This window comes from Nothoprocta perdicaria, unplaced genomic scaffold, assembly GCF_003342845.1.
Source record: "Nothoprocta perdicaria isolate Ctin4 unplaced genomic scaffold, notPer1 scaffold_398, whole genome shotgun sequence".
NCBI classification, from domain to species: Eukaryota; Metazoa; Chordata; class Aves; order Tinamiformes; family Tinamidae; genus Nothoprocta; species Nothoprocta perdicaria.
In genome coordinates, this window is record NW_020455641.1 from 115,496 (window position 1) to 121,137 (window position 5,642).

Sequence of the window (5,642 nt, forward strand, 5' to 3'; positions counted from 1 at the left end):
CAAACTAAACTGCCCCCCCCCTTACAGCACAGAGGGTCCCCACGTGGGAGCGTCTTCAGCCAGAAGCCCCCCAAGCCAGAGCCTGAACCCCGGTTCCTTCCCAAAGCCAGGGTGGAAAACTCAGGACTCGCCAAACTGCAGCAGCAGAGCCCAAATCTGACCACCCCCCCAAAATATATATATCCATATATCCAAAGGGCAGAACTGCTCAAATCCCAGGATCTCACAGCAGCTCGATCCTCCAAATCCAGAACAGCCCCCCCAAAACCCCCCAAAATGCCAGCCCTAAATGCCAGCATCCCCCAATCTCCCTTCCAGCCCCCCTCCTCAATCCCACATATTCCCGCAAGCCTCGATCCTGTCGGGTTAAGGCAGCCCCTTAAGGGGGTGCATCTGGGATGCTCCCGGTCCAGCAGGCAGGGCTCCCGCCTCCCTGACCCCGGCTCCGCATGCCCCTAATGTGGCATTCCAGCATCGTTAATTACTACGTTAATTGCCACATTACCAGGCACCGCTCCGGGGCAGCCCAGACAACCCCATTTGCAGCCCTGTTCCACTTTCCTTTGGGACCGGGATAAACCCYGAAGCTGGGATAAACCCGGGGACCAACTCGCTGCCTGCCAGGCAGGGCCCAGGGTTTTCCCTTCAAATCCTCAAATTGGCCCCGAATCCCGGGAAGCTCCGGAGGCGCCRGGCGCGGGGAAGCTGCACGAATTATTCAAGACGCTCCATGTTCCCAGCATAGCATTAGCCGCAGATCCAGCCTCCCGCATAGAATATGCAGGAGGCTGCTCCGCGCGCCCGGCTCCGCCGCGGCACAGGGARCGGGGGCTCCGCAGCCCTCTGGCCGTACGAGCCCAAAGGGGGGGCCATGGGAGACCCTTCAGCTCCCACATTTCCCTTTCGGGAGGCTGTGGAAGAGCCACGTTTCCTTTTGGGGGGCCCTGCAGAGCCACATTTCCCTTTGGGGGGGCTGTAGGAGAGCTACGTTTCCTTTTGGGGGGCCCTGCAGAGCCACATTTCCCTTTTTGGGGAGCCCTGCAGAGCCACACTTCCCTTTGGGGGGGCCTGTGGAAGTGCCGCATTTCCCTTTGGGGGGGCCCACAGAGCCATATTTCCCTTTGGGGGAGCCCTGCAGAACCACATTTCCCTTTGGGGGGGGTCCCCACAGAGCCTCATTTCCCTTTTGGGGGGCCCCACAGAGCCACATTTCCCTTTTTTTGGGGGGGGCGAGGGGGGGGCTGTGGGAGAGCCCATTTCCCTTTCGGGTCTGCCTGTCTATGCACAGAGCCTCGTGCTCCTTTGCAGCTGCCCCCCCTAAAAGATGCTCATAGTCCTCGAGGCCTCAGCAGCCTCCACGGGCTGCTCGGAGAGCTGCAGGTTTATTAAAAACGTGACCTGAGGGTCCCTGATGGGCACGGGGGGSACTTGGGGACACAGCTGGAAACCCAACGTGTTCAGTGCTGGCACCCACCGGACTCGCGGTGACGCCCGTCGGCGTCTCAGGCCGCAGGACCGGGGCTGCTCTCGGCCGTCGCTCAGCAGCGGGGACGTTCCTGGGGTGAAAAGAAGAAAAAAATGATGATTGTCCCCAAGCGGCAACTCCGTTTCTTCCTGCTTTTTTCCTGGACATCGCGCTGACCCGCAGCGCTCACTGCTCCAGAAATGAGACCCAGCAGCAATTCTGTCAGCTCGGAGGGAACTTTGACTTGTTTTGCAGGATTTTTGTGGATCGGGAGCAGGAGCAGGGAAATGAGCTCCGTGAAGGGAACTCAGGTGCAACTTTAACCTTGTCACTCCATAATTAAAAGAAGGAAGACAACTATTTCTGTAATTGCAAAGCTCATTAGAAGCACAGGTGCAATTCTGCATCTTTTCAAGACAACTTATCAACCAATTATAGCTTGTTTGGCACCATTAAAAAGAAAGGAAGTATATTATTATTATCTTGCATTTTGTATTTTAKATATATATTTTTAAAAATGCCACTTCCTTGTCATCTCTGAGCAAGGCAAAAGGAGGGGAAAAAAAACAAGATAGAAACCTCAGACAAAACATCTCAGTACTGGCAAGTCGTAAAACAAGCCCAGCTTGGGAAAGCTGGATTATTTTTACTTCATTCTTTCAAGTCCATATTAGCTGAAAGGAATTACCCCTTCTATCTTTGCAGAAAGAAAACCTAACAGACTAATTTTAAACTCTTGCCTCTTAATACACCTCTCTGGGTTCATCYCAAGATATTCATAACTTGCTTCCAGAAAGGCACTGATTATATATGAGCAAAAATATACACTAGAACTCAGATAATGTGCATTCATGTCTAAATAGCACGACCACCACGTCCTTTTGAGGCTAAATTCTATCCCCCATCTTTTCTTGAGCATATAGAAAAGTTTCTTGAATTAATATAATGCAGAGCAGGCCACTCTCTTATTAKCAAGATAATATTTAGGGTCAGTTAGAAACAAATTAGAGGAGCATGGTGACGGTGAGGCGATACATAGGCACATTGCTGAAGTTTATACTCCGATCCCAACCATTTCTCTAGGAATTAAGCATATGCTTAACACGTGGCAGAGGTTACYGCCGCTGCACAAATATTAACCAACCCACCATGGGCGCTGGCCACATTTTCATTAATAATCAAATTACTGTGTTCAAGCATCTTCGCCCGAGTACAGCTGTTATTTGAGACTGCGGTGCAATTCTGCTGAGAGCCTGGTTTGCATATGCTGTACTGTGATTATGAATATTTAAATGCTTCCATCTAGTTGAATTTCAGGCTCATTTACATACATTGGCATACTATTTAATATAATGCATATGGGGAAAGGGGGCATGTTGCATTTTTAATTTTTCTTCAAGAGGAATTGATTTTACGAGTGCCGAAAAGCTTTTTCTTCGGGAAAATAGCTTGTTGGGGAGGGGGCGTGGGGGGATTTTAATTAACTATTTGACAGAAATAGCTGGTAAAACTAAAACGCTGACTGCAAGAGCGTGTCCTTTGTTGCGGCGCTCGCTCTGTCAATGAGAACTCTTGGTAGGTGACCAAATATTGCAGCGTTCCCGTCCACGCTTCTTTTGCTGACTTSGCTGCTCCAATCGGACTCAGCAACGGATCAGAGAAGGGTTTGCACCTGCCCATGTGGTTTCTGGCACATCTGATTTCCTAMCGAAAGGATTTCCAGTGCTGCAAGGAACAGATATTCCATGAACCAGCTTATTCCAGATGTTCCAAGAACAACTGAGGGCGCAGGAAAAAGCGAGCCAGACTTTATTTTGGCTTCCCTGCAGCGAAGCAACTTCAGTTACTCAAAAGCTTCGCTGAATCTGATCTTAAGCACGAGCTTTCAGTGGCCACAGACTTGGGGCTCTTGCAGTTGTTTTCCTCCCCGAAAGCTGTAAATATGCTCTAAAATCTCCATTGGATTTTCAGGCCTTTCTTATGTCACCTTGTTATGTCAGGTGAAATCTGGGTCCAGTAAAGCCAGGGACAGAAACCCCTCAACCTCAGAAGGAAGGGCGGAATTTGGCCTGGGTGGAAGATCTCATAAAGTAAGTCATTAATTACAGGGCTACATCTGGAGGCTGCTCACTGCCTTAGACAACCTTTCACCTCCGGTTCCTCACCYGGGGAAAGCTGCACCGACACGCATCCGCTTGCAAGGCAGCAGCTGGATATTTGCACTTTCCTATAAGGCAGCAAACCACAGCGATTACCTGCGCCAGCTCTGCTCTCAGTCAGGCTTAAATAACCTCCTAACAGGCGAACAAGRCCTTCCAGCACCCTGTCCAAAATGCAGGGCAGCCCATTTACGCCTTTACCTGTTTCACAAGTCATCTGCACAGCCCTTTGGAGGCAAATGCCTCCTCCTCCTCTCCTCCCAAAACATTTTCACTTTTCTTTTCGAAAGGAAGTTTTCTGCACAGTGACACAGCAGAGCAGCAAAAGGCATGCGCTTAGAACACTAAATAAGGCCGGAATAGCCTAATTTCGGAGCAATTTCTGCAAACTCTGGGGTTTTGCAGGGCTGAGTTTGCAGAAGGGGCACCCGAGCTCAGAAATTACCTTCCTGGATGCGGTTTCCTTCGCTGCCGGGAGGTGCTGCCCCCTTCCTTTGCTTTTGCAGCACTTAATTTCAACCCACCTCGCTCAGCGTTTCCCTAGGCAGCTTTCAGGCCATCATCTCCGCCACTTTAAAGGGTAAATATATATATATATATATATTTTTTTTTTTTACCGTTCCTGTACAGTTGCAAGGTGAAGAACATTTTCTGCTCATGAATTATTTACGAAGCCCTCCCAGGCACAGCAGCCAGCGTGCATATTCATCAGGCAGCCGGTCCATTATTCATGAGAAGTTCACTTGAACAGGAAGAGAACAATGATATTGTTGATTGAGGTGCTTGAAAGATGAACTTGAGAGAGAAGGTTCTGCCCTCAAACTCTGACAAGAATGCAGAAAGTTTACCAAAATCAGGAAAGAAAGGTGATTTTTCTTTCTTTTTTTTTTTCTTTTTTNCAGGAAAGAAAGGTGATTTTTCTTTCTTTTTTTTTTTCTTTTTTTTTTTTTTTTTTTGCTATGCATGTGGATTTTTGAAGTTTATTTCCAAGAAAGACATTACACACAGAAATTAGTAGGAAATTGCATCATACCTTCCCTGGACACAGCTCAGCCTCCAACTGCACCTTCTGCTGGTGGATCTTGGGCAGGACACTGAGACAACAGGTCTCAGCTGACCCAAACCTCACTGAAGATCTTTACTTTTATGTCCGAAGTTCCACCACAACATCAGGATCCAAACCCTACTGAGCAACCTGCAATGGATTATTGTAACTACGTTTTCTCCCTCAACTCATACCCAACTCATTAAAGACATTGGCAAAGTCTCTTTAGATCACAAAGCTCAAATCAACGGCTAGATGTTCACTGCAAACAAGAGTTGAAGAACTGCCAACTTTGGTAAAATTGGGTCGAAAGTGAAGACAAGAGCGGTACCTGCTCTGGGAGGGACAGGGGGACCCCAGGAGCCCTCTCCTCSTCCCCTCGACCCTCCCGGGCAGGGAGCTCAGCTGGGTCCTGCCACGGGGGGACCCCCAGACCCTGCTGGGGGACCCTCCTCACCCCCAGGCTCTGCCTAGAGCCCTCCCCTGCTGCCAGGCCTTACCTTGGGCCCCCTCCTTCCTTGCTAGGCCCCTCCTTGGCACCCCCTTCCCTCAGGGCACATGGGGGACCCCAAAGCCRGGCCCCACACTGATCCCCATTAGGGCCTTTTTAAGGCTCCTCCAGACCTTAAGACCTCGCTGGGGCTGGGGTCTCCCTTCAGCTCTGGGGCCTGCTCAGCAGCCCCCACCCCCGGGCTCTCAGCCCTGCTGGGAGGCCCCTCTGCCCCAGACTGCACCTAGGACCCCCCATCCCATCCCAGATGAGATCCGGGACCCACTCTCTCCCCTAGATCCCACCTGGAGCCCCCCATTTACTACCTGCCCCTACCCAAGCCCCCTCACTTCTCTTAGGCCCCCTTTGCAGGGCCCTTTTGGGACGGGACGGGACGGGACGGGACGGGACGGGACGGGACGGGACGGGACGGGACGGGACACCTTTCCGGCCGCCCGCACGCGCGGCCCCTTTAAGGCCGCC

General features: G+C 51.0%; 1 protein-coding gene across 1 annotated transcript in view; it reads right to left on the minus strand.

Annotated features, from left to right (window-relative positions):
* POU6F1 (POU class 6 homeobox 1) overlaps window positions 1–4,957 on the minus strand; it is a 16,500-nt gene extending 11,543 nt beyond the window's left edge. The window contains exons 1-3 of the mRNA XM_026045091.1: window positions 4,658–4,957; window positions 4,242–4,366; window positions 1,475–1,556 (exon numbers count right to left, since the gene is read on the minus strand). The gene's annotated coding sequence lies outside the window, so the exon portion shown is untranslated. The remainder of the gene's footprint in view (window positions 1–1,474; window positions 1,557–4,241; window positions 4,367–4,657) is intronic.
* Between the last annotated feature and the right edge of the window lie 685 nt (window positions 4,958–5,642).